General features: G+C 43.7%; 1 protein-coding gene across 10 annotated transcripts in view; it reads right to left on the bottom strand.

Annotated features, from left to right (window-relative positions):
• Positions 1-26,719, bottom strand: part of ATP8A2 (ATPase phospholipid transporting 8A2) — a 325,405-nt gene that overhangs the window by 159,439 nt on the left and 139,247 nt on the right. The window lies entirely within an intron of this gene.

Raw genomic sequence — 26,719 nt, 5'->3', positions numbered from 1 at the left:
AGACAGCAACACTTGGCCCACAAAACTAATGTAGGGTGAACATTATGTGTGTGTTAATTCTCACATAATTTTGGTTGTTATCCTGGATTTTTAACTGCAACTATACCATCACTTTTTATCGGAAAAAAAAGTCTGGTAAGAAATTTCCAGTGGAAAGTGTGGGGCGGCAAACACTAGCTATCAATTTTATCTAACCTCCACACAAAAGTATCAGCATCAATGTTCAATAATCAACCAGTCTGAAAGTTCCCTTCACTGCATTCTCTGCTCTGCATCTCAGCAGGTGTTTCAGGAACTCTTGCCAACAACTATGTTTCGAAGTCTATGTTTTCAGTAGTATAACCCACATGGGTGCCATATTGAACAGCAAAAGTAGTAACTTCTTCAGCAGGAAGACTGCAATATGGGGAATTGGATATTGGTCCTCTGGATATTGCTGGACTACAATTCCCATTATTGCTGACCATGGACCATGATAGCTGTGTCTGGTGGAATTTGAGAGTCCAATAACTTCGGGGGGGGGTGGGCGGCTCATGTTCCCCTTATTGTTCAGGTCATTATGTAATCAAGGTAGCCTCCTTCCCATGTAAACCTCAATCATCCCAAAGTTATGAATCTGCATGGTTTCCTCCCTAGGAAGCCACAGTTTCTCAGAGTACTCTGGATATACATTTAATTAACCGGAAAGTTATACAAATAGCCTTCAAGCACTTACTTTTGTCTTTCAAAAGGCTTTCATGCAGAAGATAAGACTAGGGGTCAGGGAGATTTGCCCAGCCATTTATTTTTTTAAAACATGTCTTATTCTTAATATTGTTTGTGTGTGGAATTCACACTGGGTAGCTTATTAAGCCCTCATGCTGAAATATTATAAAATGATTTGGCTCAGTCTTACTGAAAAACAAGGAAAAATTATAAACTTTGTTACTAATAATTTCACAGAGCTGTTAAATTTATAAAATGAGATCAAGGCAACGCTGAAGCTCATTAGTGTTAAAGTCTAACATTTATGTGTTGCTCGTGACATAAGATGCTGCCAAAACTATGGTCTAGCTTCATCCCTCTTTGCAACCGTTAAAGTGAAAACTCCAGACAGAGTTTGAGCCAAAACAGAGGTATGCATATGTGGAGTAAATCAGTTAGGAGTCCTAGGTGTTCTGTGAGCCAGGAGAAGAGCCAGCTACCTTTTACCCACCTCAGTGGTGACAATTAATTCACAATGAAGCGTATCCTCCACCACTCGTTTTGCTTGGCAAATCAGCTTCTCATAGGTTTGAGATCTTAATCATTTTTGCATTTGACTATCTTCAAGTCATATTTCAGCATGAAGAAGAAGAAAGCAAAATAAACCCCATTTACTAAAATAAATAGTTTTAACAGGGATGGTCAATTTCCCCCCTCCCCCTTGAGATTTCAGCTTGGAAAGTTTTACTATCGGGTATTCAGAACTACTGGGGATGGAGGCAGAATCAAAGTAAACTACTCTACAGTAGAAATGGGAAACCTGAGGCTCTCCAGATGTGGTTGGAGTCCACCTCCCATCAATCCCAGCCAGCACAGCCAATGGTAAAGGATGATGGGAGTTGTAGTCCAACAACACATGGATCCACCGGCTCCCCATCCTGAGCGTACAAATTGCAACTACCCACATTTGGGTGAAAATGTGTGTTTTGGTTACTGGGGCCAATGCTTCAATTTTGTCTGCACACAGCTCAGCATAAGAGTAGAGTCAATCAGCCAAATTTTTGTTAAAAACCCTTGGGCATCACAAACATGCAAACGGTATTGAGGTACATTTTCACATAGGTGGTCCCTATCACACTGGACCCTTTGTTGTACAACGAAGAGAGGGAGACTGTAAAGAGCCACTGCAGCCCCAGGGGAGACCCCAACCCCAGTTGCCAGGTTGGAAGCACATCCTCCCAGCTGATGTTAAAATCTAGGGAAGGGATTTGCTGCCAGCTGCATAACTGCAGCTTCCTCACAGCTGAACATCAAGTTTCACACAGGCTGGTAAGGAGACACAGCTCAATGGCAGACCATGCAATACAGGAAGAAGATTTCAGGGTTCATATGTGGGTTGGAACCCAGTTTTCATACTTCTCCAACTTTGGTGATACATTTCTCTAAGAACATTCCCAAGTGCTTATAGAGACAAGTATTATTAGGTTAAAATATATACAAGAAAATGCACATTTAGTATAAAATACGTGCAAGGATGCAAATCTTGAATTCTTATTTTTCATGGAAAAGCAATGTGAATTATTGTGTTTAATTAAAATAACAATAATTTGCAGATTGCTCTGGAAAGAAGACGGAGCGGACTTACGAAGAAGCCCATATAAAACTGACACAGACTGGAAATAGACTGATTCCTCCTTCCCTAAAGCCAGGCAATTCTTGTGTGGGAGCTTCTCAAAGGTTACATATGCAGGGGTTGGGGGGCTCAGAAAGGAAGGTGTTCAGTTCAGGAACAAGAGGAGGTAGCCTGACTGGAAGAAGAGACACAGGAGTGAGGCTGCATCTTTTCTGTGCCAGACATCCTGGTGGAAGCCAGATGGCTAATTATTCAAACTTGCCTTATTTGAAACCCAGTGGGGATTTGACCCTTTTTGCAAAAACTAGCAGGTTGGGAATAAGCAAGGTCCACATGACAGAGGCCTCATTGTATACCCTGAGATCATTCTGTGCATGCACTTTGCTTAGTGGGAAAACTGAACCATTCCTTCTCAGGGTACAGGGGAAGCTCAGAAAAACACACACACTGCTGTTAACATGATTTCTTTATCTGAGTTATTGTAAACTGGAGTAGTGGTTGCTCAGCATTCTTTTATTACCCAGATAGGAAATGAATCTGGAAAGACTATGCCAAAAACATAAACCTTTTTATTGCTTTGCACTGCCAGACTGAAATTATGGAGTATCAGAGCTGACTTACACATTATGCAGAGTATGATAATAATCGGAAGTGATAGAATTCTGGACTGTTTCACTTGAGAAAGCAGGTGGGCGGGGGGAACTGTGGTAGTGAACGCTCCTGTGTATGAAAACTATCACAGCAGGGAGATAATGCTAGGCAGCTTTCTCTCTGCTGTGGTACATACTAATTTGCAGTCATTACTTAATGTCAATAGGCAGGGAGTTCCAAAGTGTAGGAGCTGCCACGCTAAAAGATGATGTGGCACCTGTAGCCAGTTCCACAGACTGAAGCGGCTGAGTGGGCATACGTGGGGTAAAGTGATATTGCATGTAAACTGGTCCCCAGTTGTTATTGCGGCAGAGATGCCACACTGATCGGTTCAGAAACTTCAGCTAGTGCAGACTTCAATGGCCAGGTTGCTCACTGGGGCAAGACAGTTTGAGCATATGCTGCCAATCCTGGTCCGACTACAAAGGCTGCCAATTAGTTTCCGGGCATAATAATAATAATAATAATTTATTTATTCCCCAGCCACTCTGGGCAGCTTCCAACAAAATATTAAAATACAAAAATCTATTAAACATTAAAAGCTTCCCTAAACAGGGCTGCCTTCTGGTGTCTTCTAAAAGTCTGGTGGTAGTTCTTCTTTTTGACATCTGGTGGGAGGGCGTTCCACAGGGCGGGTGCCACTACTGAGAAGGCCTTCTGCCTGGTTCCCTGTAGCTTGGCTTCTCGCAGCGAGGGAACTGCCAGAAGGCCCTTGGTGCTGGACCTCAGTGTCCAGGTTGAATGATGGGGGTGGAGACGCTCCTTCAGGTATACTGGGCCAAGGCCATGCTGATTTTGACCTATAAAGCCTTAAACGACTTAGGACCACAATACCTTAAGGACTGCTTCTCCTCATATGAACCAACTCAAACCCTCTGATCATCATCTGAGGCCCTTCCTTCTTTGTGTGCCTCCTCTGCAAGAAGTCTGGAGGGCAGCAACATGAGAAAGGGCCTTTTCTGCAGTGGCTCCCTGCCTGTGGAATGCTTTCTCCTGGGAAGTTCATATCTTTATGTAAAACATTCCTTTTCTCCCAGGCTTTTTGGCTATTTAAACAATCTACGGCCTTTTAAACTGTGTGTGGGAGTATTGTTTCTTTTGTTATTATGGTATGTATTTTTGTGTTATGTGTTAGAAGCTATTAGAGTTAGCATCTTGGGGGCAGGCAGAGTATTGACCCACAACAGGAAAAGGTGAAGGTATTATTTGGAAGACAAGAAGAACATTAACACCTGAACATTCTGAACAAAGGTCAACATGACATTATCTGGCAGATGTTTTTTAAGGGCCTCTGGTGAAAATGGACTTAGTTGTGTGGGAATACTCACACTCTCGAGATCCTCCCCAATAATCACTGGCTGTTCAAAACAGTGTGCATATATACAAAACTTAGCACCTCTGGCTCTTTCCCTGCACTAATTTGCATCAAATGGATAAGAAAACAATTGAAATGAATCAAATCCCATGTGCGATTTATGTGCTGTTTCCTTCTTCCCTGAAATTTTAGTACAGTGTGTTTTCCCTACTGCTGCATAATCTTTATGAGTACTTTTGTGAAAAGTGAAGGTGAGAGGGGAAGCTGTGCTTTAAACAGATGCTACTATTATATCCTCCTGTTTCTATGTTGCAACAGGGATTAAAATAACACATTTAAATACATTAATGTCTTTAACACAAAACATGATAATTTGATACCCTGCTTCCTTGAAAGCTTTTGTTAAAGCATGCAAGGTCCTCACTGGGCCTGTCTGCCTTGAACTTAACAGTTCAAGTTTTGCTATGAAATACACCAGTATTTCAGCGTACCATGCCTGACTTCATCCACCAAGAAGGTACGATGGGAAACAGCCCCAAAAGGAAACCCGAGACCTGCATAGGTTACTGATTTTTAAGAGCACGCACCGTTCCCAGGAGAAGAAGACAAATGCACAGATATATCATGGAATGTTCAGGAAGCCTGTCAAGCATGGCTACTAAAAAACTGTATTTTTACAGTGTTTTAATTAGTCAAAGGCTTCCATGACTTCCAAGCCCAAGGTTTCGAATTCAATCGCCAACAAATTGCTTGTCAAGAAAGACAAAATAAGGACAAAGTTCCTTTCAGTGGTGTAAAAATAAAATAAGGATGTCCTCATTATTGCAGAAGAATTATGCGTAACACGAAAGCATCAGTATTCCAGCACCAATGGAAACCAGTCCTATAGAAGACGCTGCCTTCCCTATTTTGCATTTTCAGTTGTTCAATGTGGCACCTCTGCTGTGGAATGTGTTAATTTTCAGCTGCTGCCTGGTGTCAATAGGCAGGGAGTTCCAAGGTGTAGATGCTGCCACTCTAAAAGATAAATTTCTTACAAACACGTAAGGGTTATTATTATGTGGCGACTGTAACACTGCCAGTTCTGCAGAATGAAGTGGCCGAGTGGGCATATATGGGGCAAAGGGGTCTTGCAGGTAAACTGGTCCCAAGTCGTCAAGAGCTTTATATTAGTAACACGTTGAACATAGCCCGGTAGCAAATTGGTAACATGTTTGGGATAGAATGTATTTGTGATTTCTATTGAGAAGCCAAATGACAGGAATGATGGGGGGATTTCTCAGGCTCAGAGACAAGGACTAGAAGAGAATATGAAAATGTATGATGGGTGGAATTGTGAAAATGGAAAAAAGACTCCTCGTTGTGCTTGGTTTGTAGAAGACAAGACTAAATTTGCTAATGTTATATATTCTACTTAGGCTTTATTGTTATGTGGCATCCTACTCTTTTGCTTTTGCTACTTCTTTCTTAACATAAAATATTTTCAAGCAGAGTTATAGCTGTAAGCCAAGTATCTTTTTCTGCAGCTAACGCCCATTTCCTTGCCCTCTTTTTGGTGGACGGTGCCATAATAATTTTTTTGTCTTTGCTAGAGAAGTTTTAAATAAATATTAAAGCAGGAAGAAATAAAACATAATTGTTTGGCTCCCTTCTCAGCTATATAGAGTTTACAACTAAGGAGACTACTCAAGTTACAGCCTAGAGCAAACTACAACGGTCACAGGGCCAGCTCTACTATTTGACAGAGTGAGGCAAAAGTCAGCTGAATGGGAGTGGGGAGTTCAGAGGGCCCAGGTAACCAGGCCTACCGAGCTGGTTTAAAGGGTAGGCCCAGCCTAACTCATTACTACAAACTTGGGATCTCAGTGGTTGTGCTTACACATTGTCATGGCCCAAGAACAGGAATCTTCGGAGGTAGAGCCTCCCCCCAGCTGCAGCCCCAAGGAGGAGCCCCAAGGATTCACATTCTGGTCTGTCCATGTGATGTCAGGGTCACACATCTCTTTCACTGAACCCCAAGGATATACTTCTGCTGCTAGACTCTGGTCCACAGATTCTCTGGAGGATCAGGAAAGCTCTGAGGAGATATCCCTACAACTTGAAACCCCAAGCCTGGAAGAAGCCAACAGCTGCAGAGGATGGCACCAGACTTTTAACTGCCCAGTGTCCATGGGGTAGGGCCCCTAGTCAGTGTGTATCAAGCTTAGGCTATTCAAAAGATCTGTCAGTTATTCCTGGACACTGCTGAGACAACTTGCATTTTCTGCCTCAGCTGAAGGATAACACTGGCACTGACACCAAGGTCCCTCTCCATGGTGCTGATCCTGCTTTGTCTCACCCTCCTGTCTGCAGGCAATCCTAAAGCACTGACCTGTCCCTTTGCTTGGTCTGTCACTTAGCCACAGTGGTGGGCACCATGTTAAACCACAGTTCGTGTGTAACTTTGGTTTAATGCAAACTGTGATTTCCTCCCAAACAAACCATGAGTGGTAAGCTAAGAACAAACCTTGGTTACAGCTTTGTAGTTTATTCAGTGTAAAAGAAACCATAAGCTCAGGTTCAGACTGCAGGACATGCCAAGGTTCATGGTTTGTTGCTCTTGGCATGGCATAGCCAGGAGTAGCCAGGAGTAGGGGAAGAGCAAAGCAGGGATTTTTAGCCAGCCCAAGACAGCCTGCGGTAGAGGAGCAAATGCCATTTCACCCAGGACCAGGGCTACCCGCTACCTCAGTTTGGGGGGCGTGAAGGAGGTGGAAACTAAGGTAGAGGCACCTAGACAGAGAATAAGCTAAGTCTGTGATTCTGCAGCATGAATTATCCTGCAAATGCTGTGAACAGTTTTGTAACCTATCCAGCTCTACCTCTTAAACCTCACTCTCTAATCACTCCATCTGTGGTCAGATAATCAATGAAAGAAAATTCAGGGGCTATTAACCTGGAGTCCAATTATTGTGAGAATTGTTTGCCACAGCAAGAGCATTCCTTCACTTTTAAAAAAGCTTGCAAATAAGCCAGGGAGTGCTCAGCAACACATTGCCATCCCATGCAGTTTCCCCTGTTAGGAAATGTTCTTTTCCAATGTCAAGACCTAGCACAGGCTCTGGCAATCTTGTGACAATTTTTTATTTTTTTTCCAGTGGCAGCCCAATTAAGTCCCATTGGCACTAATACAGTTGGTAGACAGGAATTTTTAAAGAGGCGAGGGGGCTGCTGGAGGTTCATTTTTTAAGCAGCTAACCTTTTCCTGCAGGCAGAGAGGAGGACATTGCCTGGAGGACCCTGTTTCCCGAAGAGAAACAAGCTTTGAAAAGTTTTGGCAGCCAGCATGGTAATGAGCCAATTTCTATTGACATGTTATCTTCAAAGGTGAACTCCTGGGCAGCAAAGAGGCAGCATTCAGTGCCAGCCTCTTACAGAGGGGGAAACGTCCTTTTTGTCCGTTCTCATGCCAATACCCATCTACGCAATTTAGTGCTAGGGTCATTGAGGACGACAGACAGTTCATAGCCCTTCTGCCTTGGTGACTTAATATTTCGCACCATCTAAGCGATTGTCATCAAGATAATTTGCAGTACCTGCCGGTCTCCCTTAATAATGATGAACTAATTTAAAATAACCACCAGCTAAAGCGTGTGGCATAAAGAATTAGAAAGAGCCTGGCTAGGTGAACCAGCTGTTTTTAATTCCCAATGGCCAACAAAAACAGACTCAGAAGAGTTTCACTAACTACACCACAATGCCAAGCCCAAACCCAGATGCCATATTGTGGTACTTAACAGAGTCCTGATGATTTGGTCCCTTGCTGCCTGAGAGCTCAGAGTCCACTGATTTGCTAGATGACTGTGTATATAAAAAGGGGGTACACATTGAATCAATCAGGTGTGGGCAGCCTTGTGAGATCCACTTTGTTTTCTCAAGTCTGACTCTTAGCATAAGGAATAGTGAAAAGGTTGCCTCGTGCAGCAGATGCTTGGAAATGTGGGGGGCCATTTTGACAGAGCTGTACCTCCTGAAACCACCCCCCAGCCACACCCCTCTGTTTAAGGGCGGTGCTGTGCGTGGCATTACCCCACAACCTTGACTGATCCCCTTTGGTATGGTGGAAGATGCTGTCTTCTTGCTAGGGTTGAAGGAAGATTCAACTGACAGCCCAACTGACTTCTGCGGATGGAATGAGGGTGCCATCTTGTCCTTTGCTTCAGCAAGCAACATGGGTTGGGTCAGCCCTGTTTGTGTCTGAATGTTCAAGGTCCACCAATGGGAGGGAGGTACAAAATAGTGACTTGGGATCAAAGCAAGATAAAGAAAAGGGAGCTCAAGGGACAGAGTCTCATGTGTCATGGTGATCAGCATAAACAAGAGGGGGTGAAATCTGCATTTGAGTTAGTATGGTTCAAGGATTCTAACAGTCTAATTTGGGGTGGTGGAGAGAGAAGCCTTTTGATATTACTACTACAGCTGAAAGTCACCTGGTTATTTTTAAAAAATAGATCTACCTTCTGTCTGCTGCAACAACAGATGATCATCTACCACCTACTAAGTGCCTAATTCCAGCCCTTGCAGGCAGGATCCTGGGCACAATCACAGCAAGGTGGAAAATGCATGTTCTTTTCTTAATTCGGGACACGGTAATCCCTAGCCTCCCATTCCCATTACTCCCACTAAAGCTTCAGGTCGGATTATGTTTCCATTTTCCAGTATGTGGTGGTTGCTGTTTTGGTGGAGCACTCCACTAACTTCAAAGGCTCCTTCCATAAAACATAGCCAACCTCCACATACCACTTTTCACCATTTTTTGCCAAGATCAGCACAAAGAAGCAAAATATGAAACCAAGCACTTACACCAGCCCTTGAAACATCCTTACGGATGTTCCCTACATGAAGATACAAGTAATTACTGTGCATGTGAATTGACTCCACCAAAAAACATGATGTCATGAGCAGGTTATGTATTTCTATGAAGGTGTGTCCATGCATGCAAGGCATCACTTGATAGTAAGTACCAAGTGACTGAAGGTTTTTTAAAGAAAGGTTGGATGGTCATCGGTCAGATTCTTTAGCTGTGATTCCTGCATTGCAGAAGGTTGGACTAGATGACTAGTGGAGCTCTTCCAATTCTATGGTTCTATGATGGAGCACATTTGTGAACCAGTTCCCTGCAAGAAACAACTGTTGAGGAGCTAGTGACCTTTAAGAGATTTTTGACCAAGTTGTATGAAGTAGATCACTCAGAAAGAAAGTATGAAATAATTCTATTGGTAATTTTGATGGATGTGTTTTGATGGGAGGGGGCTGCTGAAGCTACTTCCATCAGATCCTGCTTTTGGGCTTCTCATAGGAATCTGGTCACTGTGGGAAGCAGGATTCTGAATCCAACAGGCCTTTGGTTTCCTCTGGCAGAACTCTTATATTATTGTATTTATTCATTCAATTTATGAGTGTACTGATAAAAAGGATTCTCTAGGCGATAGTAAAATAGACAAAATTAAAACACAAGATACAACAATTCAATAAAGAAAATCATAAATCAATGAAAACCAAGCTAGCAACAGCACAACACTAAAACTCAGCCATAAAATCCACCATAGAGACAAATCAAACCCCAGTAACCAATCCAGTTAATGTAACAACAACACAGCTCCGAAAACTAAAACCAGCAATATTGCCACTATTCTGCAGAGACCAAAATAAAACCATATCAGTGACAATAAAAGATACTGGAGATGTTAAAAGCTGTCCAGGAATTGTGATTGCAGAGAGAATCGAACAGTTGGAAGAGATGCCAAGGGTCACCTAGTCCAACCCAAGAGGAGAGCAGGCAAGAGGGAAGGAAAAGAGGAGAGTCTATTGGGTGAAGTCAGTAAGAGGGAGTTGTGCTCAGTTGTTGAGAGACGAGTTTCTAGCTCCATCATCCATGTCTCCTGTATAGCTTGAACTCAAAAGATTCCCTGTCTTTGATTTGGCTGGACCAAGATTTCAGAAACAAGCATGGTTGATGCCATCAAGATCCTCTGCTTTGGGTGACAGGATGCTCAGCAGTAGAGCACATGCTCTGTATGCAGAATGTCCCAGGTTTAATCCCGCACACCATTAATGACAAGGAAGAAGCAAGGGATGATGAGATCTCTCTTTTCCAAGCCCTTGCCAGTAAGAGTAGGGCAGTACTGAGTGACACAGAGCCAACAGTCTAGCTCAGTATAGGGTGGCTTCCAATGTTCCTACCTATGGATCCAGGAACAACTTCACCACCACAAAATGTGGGGCGCTTGCTAGTCCTTGCTCTATGAAGCTCTCCCATTCCAGCTTGGTCGGTGAGCTGGCGCTGCAATTGTTTCTACAGCTTGTTATTTCCTCCTTAATGTCATCCTGCACTTTAGCAACGACTCCCGTGGGACACTTAATCTGAATTGAACTTGGCAAACTTACATGGCTGTTGTGACAGGATAATTAGATATTTGTCACAGTTTCAATTTTATCTTAACAGCTGTTTGCAAAAGCAAACGTTATTATTATAATTGCTCCTCTCCTGAGCCAAAAGCAACTTTGAAGAATTAAAAGGAGCAGATGCAGGCTCCGGGCATTATCTGCTGGTCGGATCCTGCAGCAAGTGTCACGAGTTTAAAAAAAATATGGCCAGAGTTTTACCCGTCTAAGAGAAGAGAAGAAAAGGCTGATCACTTTTAACGGCCAGTGTAGAACATGCGATCTTTATGCAGCTAATTGCTCTGGCTGCAACATTCCTATTCCTTCCCTTCTCAGGACAAAATTACGATTTCACTGTGGCTAAATGTTCTGTAAGCAACAGAGACTGCAACCATGGTTATGACTAAGAAGCATCTGCTTAACCAGATTTTAAGAACCAGGGTTCCAAGAGAGAGAGAGAGAAAGACCCACCTAAATTTGGCTTTGCCCCACCCACTTTTGTCTTTGTCTCCACCCACTGCTAGCTCCCCCCTGCCCAAGCTGGATTCAGCCCAACCACTAGCATGTTGCCCTGGACACTTACTTCTGAGGGAATATGGCCCTTGACAGAAAGAAAGGTTCATCACTCCTGAAATATCTGATGGCTTGTTCCTTATCCTAAAAAGACAGTCATACGACACTTGCCTAGGGATTGAAGTTGAAACTGGGTTCTTGCAGCTGAATCTGTGAACCAGCAAATGTGTCTTATGTGCTTAAATTATTGCAGCTAGATCAACCGTCTAGCTTTCGTGACTAAAAAAAAATGTTTGTATCGAACAGTTTATTTACTTGAAAAGAAGCTATTTTTCTATTCTATTTGATCAAGAGCTCTATCTAAAGCAAATGTTTACACATTCCTGTACAAAAAAGAAGCCAGTTCATGGCTTGTTTGTTTTCTCCTCCAAATTCACAGGCAGGAGCTTGCAGAAAATATGCTAGAATTTTCGTATGCTACTCATTGCCCTCGCATTCCATCTGATGAGGAAGGCGCATGAAGCTGATGCGCAGACAAGGCTTGGGGAGGGCCAAAGCTCAGTGGACGGGCATTTGCATTGCAGACAGAAGGTCCTAGGTTCAAGCCCTGGCATCTCTGGGTAGGGTGGGGAGAGACACCCGTGCCCCCAACTTAAACCATTAGTCAGTGTAGACAATACTGAGGTAAATGGAATGTTCAACCATTACTTTTGGGCTGAGCAATCCTACAGGGTTAGCAGAGGGAGAATTTGAGGCAGAGCCAAATTAAAAGCCCTGATGGAAGCTGGAGGCATTTTCGCCCTTTCTGTAGCCTCCCTAATAAAGAAATATTTCTCCCATTGGTCTCAACAGGAAGGGAAAATAAGTACACCAGCCCCAAGACCAATATACCGCATTTTTCGCTCTATAAGACGCACCAGACCATAAGACGCACCTAGTTTTTGGAGGAGGAAAACAAGAAAATAATATTCTGAATCCCAGAAGCCAGAACAGTGAGAGGGATCACTGCGCAGCGAAAGCAACGATCCCTCTCACTGTTCTGCCTTCTGGGATAGCTGCACAGCCTGCATTCGCTCCATAAGACGTGCACACATTTCCCCTTACTTTTTAGGAGGGAAAAAGTGAGTCTTATAGAGCAAAAAATACGGTACTTTCCCCTATCTTCTGGATGTGAAGTCTCTCTGTACTGACCCCAACACACCCCTGGAAACCCTCTTTCTGCCTTCCCTGGCAGCAGACCTTTTCCACAGCAAAAGGAAGGAGACCTGCAAAATCCTATGGCCCTTGGGTCATCCTGCCAGGGATGACAAGGTCACACCCTTAGTTAACTCACGTAAATGAAGGATCGGGCTATTTTGAAAACTTTCGGAAGTATGTTTCAAAGGGAAAACAACGCCTGTTTCTAAGCCGGTCTTCCCATTAAAAAAATCTGAATCACCACCCCATTCTGCAAAAGTAAATGGTGCAGAAAGCAGTTTTCTTCTTGAGTTGGTCCAGCAGCACACGGTCAGCTGCAATACTTTCTCCCCCTTTTATCGATGTCTGCCTTCTGCTTTTACGTCCCACAACATGAGGCCTATGAAGCATTTTCCCTTTCCATCTATACAAGTCTCTCTCTCAGTTCAGAGACCAACAGCACAAGGCTAAAAGGAAGAAGGGAAAAAAAGGAAGAGCCTTTTAGAAAGCCCATGTAATATGAACTGGAGTAATTGTTAACCCAAACAGGCTCTTTTCCAAATGCATGTGGGTCAGAAGGAATGGCCCTCCGCAAAGCAGCTGTGGGGATACTGTTTACTTTCTTTCTTGGCTTAAAAGCATTTAACGTTGAGAACAGACCTGCAGCATCTTAATGTATGCTAATGCCCTTCAGAGCAATAACTTCTGATGGATTCAACAGCACTGAACGGATACGAAAGAGATCAAACTGAGCTTTAGATAAACGACTGGTGCCTTCAGTACGATACGTTTTAGCCTAAGAGCTAAAAGAGATCAATTGATCTAGATAATATATGGTGTTTGTGTCAAGAATAAATGCTTTTAAATAATAACTTTTGGGGACGAAGGAGCTTTTCTGAACATTGCCACCCGACACAAAATTATGGGCAGCTCTCCATTCTCTCGGTACAACAAAGAGATGTGTAAGATATATGAAGAATGATTTCGAAGAGCCTCAGGAAAAATAGGGACTTTTGCAGGACAAACACAGAAGAAAAGTTACAGGTTTGGGAGTGACCCGTAACTACTACATCAAGCAGCAAAAGCACATGGATTGGGCAATGAGGTAATAAAGTCTACAGCATAAAAGGAAAATGAATGCCAAATGAACAGCACTCCTGGATCTAAAGTAGCAGACCATGAAATGTTTAAAATGTTGCGTCTCGTTTGGTTTAGAGGAGGGGGGAAATCAGCTGCTTCCTGCATCTGCAAATCGAAAGTTATGACGAGAAGCTAAAAACATAATTGTCTATAATTCTCAAAATAATTCTACTGTATGATTTCTCTGCAATAAGACAATTATTCTTCCTTTCTCCTTTCTTTTGAAAAAGGAAGGTATAAGGTTCATTAAGTAGCCAAAATAAAGGAAAGCCACATGAGCAAAAAACATATGGGGACTGACTTTAGGACTAAGCTTTGATCCATTTGGTTGAATGAGGGAATGATTGCTCCATTGTATGTTATTTCATGAGGTTTCTGTTTGCCCAGTGCTAGGTGTGCCTTAGACCATTAACTTTGGCAATGTATACATTCAAAGCATTGGGTTTAAGGTTGTATATTATTAAAAGGATTCTATGTAACTGGAATCACTTAGGGCTCCAATAGTATTTTACAATGGGTCACTGAGAAAAAGAATGGCAAAGTCTTCCCTTATACCAGGGTGGTGGAATCTAAGAGCTCCAGGGTTCGGTGAGAATGACCTAGACTGCAAGCGCGTTAACGCACAACTTATTTCCTTCTCCGCATCCTGTCAATGCCACTGGGGCCTGGTCTTATTTCATTTACATATGCCACAGATTTCTCCCAATAGAAGAATATTGCATTACCGTATGCAGATTTTCAACTAGGGAATTGAACTCGAGGACAGCACTCGGGAGAACCAAAGCCTTTAAGAAAAACATATTTTGCAGGCAAGTTTAAGAAAGGAGGCAAACTACAGTGGCATTAATTTATTCTGCAGGGTTCAACCAGTTTGCGTACAAAGGACCATCTGATATCTGCCAGGGGAGGTTGGATGACTGAAACCCAATTAAATGTGGTTCCAGCTTATTCTCTTTTTGTTTCATTCACTGAATAAGCACAATTGTGACCAATGTTCTCCTGTGAACCAGTCATGTTTTGCCTCACTGGTGTTTTCAGCTGTGTGAAGAGGTGAAAATTAAATCAGATATCCTGGCCAGCTAGGGTGTTTTTTTGGGGGGGGGAGGGGGATTTGCTTAAAAGCCTATCCAATTATCCCAAGCTTGGCTAAATTATATGCAATGTTCTTTTGATGGGTGTCCATTCAGCTAAGACTAACAGCTCTCTATCCCTTCTGATTTGTCAGGATTCCAGTTTATGCAACTGAGAAATCCAAAGAAGGCTACTAAGTATCCTGCTATCCCCCACTGGAATAAATTTAAAGACAAGTGAATTACTGAACAGAACACTTTTAAGAGGAGAAATGTGTTTCCCATTCTCAATATGGAATACCAAAACGAGATGTTTGGACAGCGGGATTAGCCTCCCCGTACCCTGCTACTGCTCAACGCCATCTCCTGGAACAGTGATTTATACAGCAAGTGTCAAGAAGTTCATTATCTCAAAAAAGATGAAGCAGAGGCAGCTTAACAGAGGCCCACCCTGGGGCATGAAACAATGTCTGAAAGTTTGGGGGGAGAGGAGGGGAGAGACAAAAAAGCTAAAGAGAAATGAAAGGATCAAGAGAGGGGGCGCGCAAAAAGGCCAAAAATATGGCAGCGAGGAAGTCAGAAATGGAAGGCGGCAAAACATCTCCCTCTCAAGCGCACAGGAAGCAGAGATGTGCCCTTCTACTTGTGATTCTGATCTTGCATTTGAAAGCCGTCCAAGGTGTGTGGGATGGAGGCACAAATGCAAAGCATCACATAGTCGCATCATGCAGGAATACACTTGAGACCTTCTGCGCCCAATGATTTAGCTTTCTCCCACTGTCCCCCCAGTATGCAGCACTGTGGCCCTCCAGGCCTCCTTAGGTGGCCCTCAGAACACACCCTGGGCCACACTTCCTCCCCAGGACACACTCCAGCATTGTATCCACCTCGAGTGTTCTTGCCTGGCTACAATGAGAATATAGAGAGATACATAAATAAATAAACATTGGTTCCTCTGCCCACTTTTGCTTCTGGTCCAGGCCACCACCAGCATGTGGTCCCTGGAAGGTTGCCTAGAAGGTAATGTAGCTCTCAGGCTGAAAAACATCCACCACCCCTTCAGGATGCAATTCCTCATCTCCAAAGCTTTTCTTTCTCCATCCGCACTCCCGGTTTCCCTTCCCCTCTCAAACTCTTCTGGCTTTCTCCTCTTCCCCTAAAGCAGGGTTTCCCAAACTTGGTTCTCCAGCTGTTTTTTTGACTACAACTCCCATTATCCCCTAACTAGAAGGACCAGTGGTCATGGATGATGGGAACTGTAGTCCCAAAACAACTGGAGACCAAAGTTTGGGAAACCCTGCCCTAAAGCCTGTGGACCACTCCCTCTTCCGATCCTTCTTTCCTAGACTCCCTCAGGTTCTCTGGCTTGCTGCCTTCAGAGGCCTTTGGCTCTTGCTTTCCTAGATCTGTGCTCTTTCATATCCTCTTTTCCAAGACCCTTCCACCCGCACTACCTCTTGAGGACTTGAGCAGCTTAGGCTGCAATCCTAAGCAAGTCTGCTCTGAAGTAAGTTCCACTGAACTCAGTGGGGCTCGGTCCCAAATGAATGGGGTCAGGACTGCACTCTTAAGTGAATGAAGCCAAAGACGTTTGCATCTGAAGCATTCAGCCAATGGCAGACAGAAGCTCTACTCAGAACTCATGCGAGAGTCATCTGTGTTGCTAGAAGCCCAGGGGGCAGCGGTGGCTATGAGTAGCATTTACTAGCTTCAGCTGATGCATTACTTGTGGCCATTCCTGGAAAGGAGTAGCCGTGTCATCGCTGTGGCTCATGCATTGGTAACCTCAAGGCTGGACTACTGTGATACTCTTGTGTAGTGCTGCCCTTGATGCTTGTCTGGAAGCAAAGTGCAGCAGTGAAACTACTCCCTGGGGTTCCCTACCCCACACAAATTACATCCCTTAAAACCATTGCTCTTGCTGCCAATAAGCTGCAGTTTGAAGGTTTTAGCTTTGAGCCCTAAACAACTTGAGACTGGGTTACCTGTGGGATCTGCCCTATGGGGTAAATGTGCTCATCTGGGGAGGCCAGCAGAGTGCCAAGGGGCTGTCATGGGAATGCAGGTCCTTCCACAGGTTAGGTAAAGGACTCAAGACGTGAAGTACAATTAGCTTTCATTCACCAAAGTAAAAACGCAACAGAGTTCATCTAGGCTAGTCTCTCCTAGTTAAAGACATTGCTGGGACTGGTGTGGGGCCTTTCCCTCTGTAGCAACCTCACTCTGGACTCCTCCCAAGCAGCCGTAGACTGCAGCTATGGGGTCTCTCTGGCTTGCTGGTCAGCAATGTGCAGGACTCTTCGCAATATGGGTGTCAGTGGAGGAGGACAGCTAGCTGCAGAGGGACTGTCCAGCTGCTGAGCAGAAGCAGCTTCTGGCTCCTCTCTGTCAGAGTCTGCATTCACACTGAGACTCCCGGCACTCAGCCCTGTCCTGGAATGGCTTTCTCCTTCTGACCCCTTGTGTTCACTCAAACCTCCTGCTTCTATCACCTCCCAGCTTGTCGCTTCCGTAGACTGGTTCTCCACATCCCACCACCGCTGTCCTGGGTCTAAGTCTCCTTCCTCTGTGTCATCCCTGGGGGCAGTGCTTCAGTGGCTGGGGCCCACGAGGTTTCCTCATCCAGCCAGTCCATGACATAAGGGTTTGACTGGCGGCAGCCATGGGGGAGAACTGTTTCTGCAGTGTTGTTTGTTATATGAGCTCACTGTCCCTCCAACCATAGGTAGGCTCCTTCTCTGGTCCATTTCAGCACCTCCTTCAAACATATTTTGTATGCCCAGGCCTTTGCGAGTGCTTAATTCCAATATGTGAATTATTTTATTCCCACCCAAGTTCAGCTGCATTTATTTTCTAAGGTATATTGTTTTTATTGATACATTACATTTTTAAACCTTTGTACAGTTCCTCAGGGATGCAAGTGGCGCTGTGGGTTAAACCACAGAGCATAGGGCTTGCAGATCAGAAGGTCGTGGTTCGAATCCCTGCGGCGGGGTGAGCTCCCGTTGCCTAGCAGTTCGAAAGCACGTCAAAGTGCAAGTAGATAAACAGGTACCGCTCCAGCAGGAAGGTAAACAGCGTTTCCGTGCACTGCTCTGGTTCGCCAGAAGCGGCTTAGTCATGCTGGCCACATGACCCAGAAGCTGTACACCAGCTCCCTCGGCCAGTAAAGCAAGATGAGCGCTGCAACTCCAGAGTCGGTCACAACTGGACCTAATGGTCAGGGGTCCCTTTACCTTTGCAGTTCCTCAAGACTGACGTGGGAGTTGGAACAAACTGTCTTAATAATGACTGAATGACTGAATGAATAAAAGATCCCAGGGGCACTCACCTCTCGCCCCACCTGCGATGGATGTGGAAGAAGTGGAAGTGACTTCTGTTTCCCCTCCTGTTACATCTTCAGAATGTCCAAGGCAGCCCTAATAGGGGCCACCACAGCTGCTGGGCTTAGTCCTGAGTTACTATGCTTCAGAATTAATATCCCAGCACATCTGCTGCATGTCAATCAGCAGAGTCTGGAAGGCAGCTATGCTATTATTGCTAAAGTTATCTTTGCACCCAGAAAGGATGAAAAAATCTCTCTTTGTGAAGCGAAAAGCTTAGATTCAGGGGAATGCAACCAAATCCTTCTGTTTGCCCTAATTCCACAGGCCTGCCCCTATCCTCATGTAACAGAGAGCATCAGTATCTCCAGTTATCATGTAAATTTTTAAAATTCCTTTTCGGTTTTAAAAGGCAAGAATATTAAGTTCTATTTTTTTCTGTCCTATTTTTTTCTTTAATGGATTCTACATCCCCGTTCAATTGGATATATTTTTCATGCTTGAAGAAGACGACAACTGGATAAAATACTGCATGGCATAAATTGGTTAGAAGTAAAAAAGTAAATAAATAATGCTTGGAAACACAGAGGGATCGCTTAAAAACAACGAAGTGTCAAGCAAAATATATTCTCAAATGTTGTATAAAAACTGGATTTGCAGATCAATCTCTGGTATCTCATTTTCAAATCTGCAGCTCAGTGGCTGATACTCCTGTCCTGAACTTTCCTGTATAATTATCACAGCACAAAGAATAAATTTGCTCCTTTCCCCCCCTTCATGGAGAGATCTGCAAATTATTTGCCAATTATTGAAAAGCATCCCGAAAATTAAGGGAAAGAAAATTAATGGGGAGCAAAACTTAGAGAAGCAAAGTCCTCCCCCCCCCCATCTTGCATTTTTAAGACAGGGAAACATACGCTAGAAGAATTATGAATCCAAACCCTGGCCAGGCACTGGTGAGGCTAAACAGAGAATCAGGACCATTGCGGTATCTGCAGCCCTGCTGCTCACGATGGTTGGGGCAGGTGGGACAAGCGAATCTCTGTGCCGGGCCTGAGCTGGTGACCAAGTTGATCAAGCCTGCGCTGCACCCTATGTCATGATGTCACAGCAGTAGGGCCAGCTTGGGATGCAGAGGATCCCCAACCAGCTCAGCCCCTTCCCTCCCCATGTTCAATAAAACAGGCTGTCTGGAAGCATCTGACAGTAATAGTCTTGGACCGATGATGGTTGTCAGCATTTCTCCAGTTCTGCGGTTGGTCTGAGAATCTCTCCTCCAGTTCTTCTGAGCTATTCACTGCTAATGGCGGGATGGAAAGAGCCAAATACAGGAGTTTCTATGTCCCAGTATGCAAAATATCAGAATCGAGGCAGAATGCCAGCTCCTGGCAGCTCAGTGGTAAAGTGATCAAATTATCAGGCCAAAGTGGTTCTGCTGTGGTTTGTTTTGCTGACACTAACATAGCACAACCTGTGCAATCCAATCACAACCATAATCACTAGGGCTTGGGATTTCTGTAGGTGTTAAAAGAAAAAGACTGGATTTCTTTCAACTCTCTCCTGACCTGATCGAAAACAGAACACAAACATTTATTTATTTTTTCTGTGCCACTCTAACCAACAAGCCATGAATATCTGAATCTTGATTGGGGGGAAGTGAGACTGAGTGGGATTTCCATTCTGGAGTACACTTGATATAGTAACGTCAGTCGCCCTCTCCCCTTTTTAAAGCATATTATTTCACTCTTAACTCACTGATGCAATCAGATCTGGAAAAAGAGTACCGTATTTCAATACAGAATCCAGAAGCTTTCTTCCCATGGAATGAATCCAGACATACTTTATGAATGACAGATACCCTAATTGCTAGCTGAAAGATTACTAAAGACATGGAAAGCTCCTAATCTTTTTCATTAAACTGAGTAGTGGGGCGGTGTAAATTTCCCCTCCCTTTTACTCGTCTACCCCAAGAAAAAATGGCAAGGCCTCTAGGCTGGATTCGCTTACACTATATTATAAACAACAGCCTTCAAAATGTTATACAATGGCTCGTGTAACATGATGCAATGCAACCTAGCCAATTCAAGCAGCGAACAAATACAAAATTAACACATCTGGTGCCTTTGGGACCATGTGCCAAGTCATTAGTTACCAAAGGGTTTATTCACACTTAAATAAGGTAGGCATGGAGTTTTTCAAAGGCCAATAAATAAGCAGATAAAAGCATCACCAATAGCTGCAGAGCAAATAGTCTAAAATTGCTCTATGACAAGTTATCAGGTTTGTGCCAAGTTATACAAGTAGGAACCACACAGCGCTTCTCTTCTTGCATGTAGCACTACAGGCTGTAACTGGGGATCTCACATCCACATCTTACCCTGTACAAATCTCCTTTCTGTATTGTGTATGGAAAACTAGCATCTCAGGAAACATTATTCTAGCCTGGTTTTCTCACTGCTATGCTTATTTTCTATGCTCGGCATAGTTTTTGGAGATGTGGGGAAGTATTCAAATACGCAGTTATCCACCTGCAGCCTAAAGTTGTGCCATCTAGTAGGAACAACACTATAAAACTCTATTGTTCAGGTAGCTCAGCTCTCGTTTTTGTCTCACTCTATGGCATGAAAATTCTGTGTTCTGCTGCATGAGCTGTCTCATGAACCACCTACTGTATTTTTCGCTCTACAAGACGCACCCGACCATAAGACGCACCTGGTGTTTAGAGGAGGAAAACAAGGAACAAGAAAGCAACACAAAGCCTCTTGAGCGAAGAGGCAGGAGCACTCCCACTGCGCTCAAGGGGCTTTGCGTGGCTATCCCTGAAGCCAGAAGAGCAAGAGGGATCAGTGTGCACCGATCCCTCTTGCTCTTCTGGCTTCAGCGATAGCTGCGCAGCCTGCATTCGCTCCATAAGACGCACATACATTTCCCCTTACTTTTTAGGAGGGGGAAAGTGCGTCTTATAGAGCGAAAAATACGGTACGTATAACTATATACAACATATTCATTTGAAAAATAAGGAACTAGATCTATTTCCTCTTTTAGCTGGAATTACAAAAGTACATCAGAAAACTGACTGCTCTATAAAAAACATGACATGTTAGTGAAGAACTGCCACACTGATTAGCGATCCTAAATAATTTTGAAGTTAACCCTAATGACTTCATTATATTTTTACATTAGAGGTACAATACTAACCTCTTCTCCCCAACAGTGATGACTGGTATGTGTGTTATAATGAAAAGCTCACCCCTCTTTGCTGGCCTCTGCCAGTGGAGAGGAAAGCTTTTGGTGACTGACTGATGTGAAGGGCTGTCTGGTCCAATTCTGGTTAAAAGCTAACAAATCTTAAAAAGAGAAAGCAGAGGGCTTGAATGTGCCCATGAAAAACACAAGTGGTAACCTGGTCACAGTCCTCCCCACTACGGTTAAATGCATTTCCAGTTAAATCATAGAAATTATTTCTAAATCAGAGTCTATACATGTAAAATAGTATAAGCAAGTTTTGTGCTGATTTGTGCTTTCATGATGCGTGGGGTTTTTTGGACAATGCCTACTAAGTGTCTACCCTGGTTTGAATAGGGCTTCTGATCTGTGTACAGTGGTAGCTCGGGTTACAGATGCTTCAGGCTACAGACGCTTCAGGTTACAGACTCCGCTAACCCAGAAATAGTACCTTGGGTTAAGAACTTTGTTTCAGGATGAGAACAGAAATTGGGCTGTGGTGGTGCAGTGGCAGCAGCGGGAGGCCCCATTAGCTCAGGTTAAGAACAGTTTCAGGTTAAGAACAGACCTCCAGAATCAATTAAGTTCTTAACCAGAGGTACCACTCCGGAACAGATCCCGTTCGCAACCAGAGGTACCACTGTACTAAAGAGAAAAGGTGCGTAAGAGGTGACATGATAGAAGTCTAGAGAAAGTCCCCCTCCCCTTTTTCTTCTAACACTAGAACTTGTAGACATCGAATGAAGCCGACTGTTGGAAGATTCAGGACAGATAAAAGAAAGCACTTAATCACGCAGCACACAGTCAGACTATGGGAACTCGCTCCCTTCGGAAGCAGTGGTGGCCACCAACTTTAAAAGAGGATTAGGACAATTCATGGAGGAGAAGGGTATTGATAGCAACTAGCCATGGTAACTATAACTTGGCTCCATGGTCAGAATCAGTAACTCTTCTGCATTCCAGTTGGGAGGGGAGAGAGCTCTTGGACTAGAATCCTGCTTGCATAGATACCTGGTCAGTCACTGTGAGACTAGGATGCTGAACTGGCCCTGCAAGCTCTTCTTATGTTTTTTATCTCAGCCTACCTACTTTCAGGCCCCAAGAACAGAACAACGCACAAAACAAGCCAGCTGTTCCCTTCTCTCTCCTGCAATTTTCCATGCTAGCTATCTTATGTTTTAAAGGGGAAGGAGTTATTGATTTCCTTGTTTTTTAAAAAATATAATTACAGTGGTAACTCGGTTTAAGAACAGTCCGGTTTAAGAACGATTCGGTTTACAAACTCCACAAAACTGGAAATAGTGTCCTGATTTGAGAACTTTACCTCAGTCTAAGAACGGAATCCGAACGGTGGAAGGGCACTGGTGGTTGGAGGCCTCATTAGGGAAAGCGCGCCTCGGTTTAAGAACGGTTTTGGTTTAAGAACGGACTTCCGGAACGGATTAAGTTCGTAAACCAAGGTATCACTGTGTTTTAAAAATGAAGCTAGAGGTTTTAGGCCATGGGTAGGCAAACTAAGGCCCGGGGGCCGGATCCGGCCCAATCGCCTTCTAAATCCGGCCCGTGGACAGTCCAGGAATTAGCGTGTTTTTACATGAGTAGAATGTGTGCTTTTATTTAAAATGCATCTCTGGGTTATTTGTGGGGCATAGGAATTCATTCATTATTATTTTTCAAAATATAGTCTGGCCCCACAAGGTCTGAGGGACAGTGGACCGGCCTCCTGCAGAAAAAGTTTGCTGATCCCTGTTTTAGGCTAAGCGAGCCCAAGAAACAAGGCGGCAAATGAAAGAAGACCCTGTTCTGCCACCAAAGGGGATACAGATAATGAGGGAGTGTCCAACTCTCTAACTTTCAAGGGCACTCTCGGTTTCACACAAAGAAGTCGAGCAGAGTTGCTAAGCAATTAGCTCCATTCATTCAAAAGTATCCAGTTCCCTGTAACTTTAAGCTATTTACAATCTTGACAAGAAAGGGTGTTCCCTTCCCCAGAGCAAACAAATGGACACAGATAAAGAAAGCTGTAAAAAGAGACCAGCCACTTAGTTCATTATCGGTAGCTGAGCAAAGGGGGCTGATTCAACAATGGCAAATTTATTTGGGAATATAATTTGTGTGTGCAGTACACTGTGTGGCGATTGACAAGTGATGCTGGTTGGGACCAGGCACCTACGCAATGCACCAGAAAAACAGCATTTTTAACTGTAACTGCAGACTCTTCAACTGAAGTAGAAGAAACCTCTGTGATGAACCCATCTTAACCAGATGGCCATGGCAATGGTTTTAGATTTGGTATCTCCTAAGCCAGTTCCTCTATGCATTTAGACTTGGGGCCAAACTAGATATCTGCTTAATATGTAACACACAGCTATATATCTCACCTTTCCTTAAATAATTACAGGTATGGTGCAGTGTGTGGGAGGGAGAGGCTTATCTCTTCACCACTTCTCCCAGGATTGGAATAGAGGGCCCCTCACAGGTTGCTAGAAGCATTTTGGGGGTGGAATCAATGGGGTCTTTTTTCCTAAGGCTCCTGGTTGGGCAGTGGGGGAGGTGGGAGATCTCAATTCCAATCACAGTAAAGGAGTAAAACGATAAGCCTCCCCCTCCTCACACAATGCCGTCAAAGTAAGAATTAGGCTCTGCTCCACCAGCAATCCTTTAAGTAAAAACAAGATCCGTACCTGAATGCTATGCATTAAGTGAATGTCTTGTCTGGCCCTAACGGTGATGGAAACATGGACTGTCGTCCATGAATGTTGCTCCATGGCAACAAGGAAGGCTAAATGGGGATGAGGGGGACAAATAAAAACTGCACATTCTCCCAGAAACCAACTGTGATGCTTACACATGTGACTGCCAACACACAGAATCCTGAAGGTGGGGGTCCTGTTGGAATTCTCCATGCATGGGTGCTACACCTGCTGCACAATTGCTTTTCACAACTTGTAATAACACAGAGAAAAGGGATGGATGAATCTCCCAGTTTCTCATTTTTTCCTATCTTAAACCTTTTTAAAAAACCGTGAAAACTCATCAGCATTTTAGTGTGATTTTTCCATTATATACATATTTCCCCATTGAACTTTGCCTAAGATACAGGTTTTGGCAAAGCAATTTTCCCTAATAGAATGCATTTTGTGCATCATTTTCACTAATATATGTATTTTTATCTACACCTTGCTTACCGTACATACACATTTTTGTATATAATAGTTGGCTGGAGAACTGCACTGAAAAGTTCAGAGAAGTGTGAATTTTTAAAGGATGACTGCATTTCGGTTCATGTGTTGTTTCAGAAAAAGTGAATCAAGTAAATTCACCTTTAAATATGAACCGAAAAAAGTTTCTCCCCCATCCTCAACAGAGCATGTGTCAAGGTTTGGTTGAACATACTGTGTTTGAATATATTTTTTAATAAATTAAGAAAAAAAAGCTTCTCAAAGTAATATCCATTAAAAACAATGATATTGGCGCTGTTAGCAAACCAGGGCACTTCAAGATCCAGGTATGTCAGTTTCTTGCAAAACAACCAAGTGAAGCGTTGAATAATACATCTATTCAAAGCTTATCACAGTGGTGCTTCTCTCAAACCAGGTCTACAACAGAATGGACGATGATGGCAGTTGTTTTTCACCTTCACTCGGCTGAGAAGAAAATATTTCATTTAAAGAAATACCATGAAGGTCACTGACTCACCTGCCCTCTCCACCTATCTCATGGGCAGAACAATATACAGCATTTCCAAAAATTGATTTCTCAGAAAGTAGTGCGAAAGGATAAAACTGGAGTATTGCTTGTTCCTGGAAAGGACTCTCTAGACACGAAGCTGCAGAAGCTGGTTTCTTTCTTTCTTCCATTTGATTGATTTACTGCTAAACATTTTAGGTGACTCTATTTTCTAGGTAACAGTGCATTTCACAGGCAGTGTAGCTCAGGGCCTAAGTGTTTTGATACTTGCCATTCTCAATAGCAGTGACCTTTAAAAACAGTGGACTTGATCCTGTAGGTGGTTTTGAATGCCTCCCCCAAGGTCGTGAACACATATTTATTTCCCACTGGCTCAGGGAGTCAATGGCGTTCATCATATCCCTTGGTTTATGAAGAAGATGGGGGGAAACTCTTTCTCTCCCCACTTTCTTTTTCTTTTAAAGAAAGGTTCTGCAAAGGTGGGTAAACTACTGTCTTTCAATGACCCAGAGCACCAAGTGGAAAGCACACTTTTCAAACCAGGAGAGAAAACAATAAAGTTTGGAAGAACTGCTAACATTTTGCAAGACACAGTAGGCAAACAAGAGGGAATGTTGGTCGCACATTGTAAGAAGGACTAACCGCCAGACAGTGAGTTACAGAAATCTTAAGTTCTTTTAAAGGTCTAGAGAGCAGTCTTTACATCTGAGGCAGCAGCATCTCTTGGTTGGAAGAGTCAATCTTCTGGTCTTATTAGCGGGAATCAAACTGGAAGAGCAACAAAAAAATCTTGCCTTTCTTGCCCCCCCAAAACATGAATTGCTGAGTGACTGGAACTCCCTCAGAGTATTAACTATGTGAAAATCGGTTCATGCCAAAGTGTTTCTATACCTTTGTGGTGCATGCTGAAAACCAAAATAAGGAGCCAGCCACAATTTCCATTGGCATACATTTATTCATCTTCCACTTATTTTCAAGCTGCATATCTGATTTCTATTATTTATTTATTTGTTTGTTTGATTTTGCATAATGGGTTTGTGTATGTGTCTGTTTGGCATGTGGTAGAGTGGAGGAACAGGAAAAAAAGCTGTGGAGTGAATATCGCTTTGCACTGCTACAAATGTCAAATGGAACTGAGAGACAGCATGACACAGGGGACAGTGGTCTCCCCCATCTGTGCTCCCCAGCAAACTGCCTCCTGTGTAAGGAGAACACAGGCAGCGTGGCCAGTAGCCACTGACAGCTTTATCCTCCATGAAATGGTTTAATCCCCTTTTAAAACCATCTGTGCTAGTGGCCCTCACCACATATTGTGGTAGCAAATTCAATAGTTTTAGCTACGTGCTGTGTGAAAAAGCACTTCCGTGGCCTACTACTGACTGAACTCTGGGTTCTAGCATTATGGGAGAGGAAGAACAACTTCTCTCTTGCTGCTTTCCCCATTCCATGAATAATTTTATACAGCTCTACCTTGTTCCCTCTAGCCTTTTTTCTCTCTAAATTAGAATGAGAACAGAAGGAAATGCAAAATGTCTGACTGCTCTGCCATAACCCAGACTATGGCTTAAGCTATTAGAGTAAAGGTAAAGGTACCCCTGCCCAAACGGGCCAGTCGTGTCCGACTCTAGGGTTGTGCGCCCATCTCACTTAAGAGGCCAGAGCTGTCCGGAGACACTTCCGGGTCACGTGGCCAGCGTGACGAAGCTGCTCTGGCGAGCCAGCACCAGCGCAGCACACGGAAACGCCATTTACCTTCCCACTATAAAGCGGTACCTATTTATCTACTTGCACTTAAGAGTGCTTTCGAACTGCTAGGTGGGCAGGAGCTGAGACCGAGCGACGGGAGCTCACCCCACCGCGGGGATTCGAACCGCCG

The sequence above is a fragment of the Podarcis filfolensis genome, assembly GCF_964270895.1.
Source record: "Podarcis filfolensis genome assembly, chromosome: 4".
NCBI lineage: Eukaryota > Metazoa > Chordata > Lepidosauria > Squamata > Lacertidae > Podarcis > Podarcis filfolensis.
This window is presented reverse-complemented; position numbering and strand designations above follow the sequence as displayed.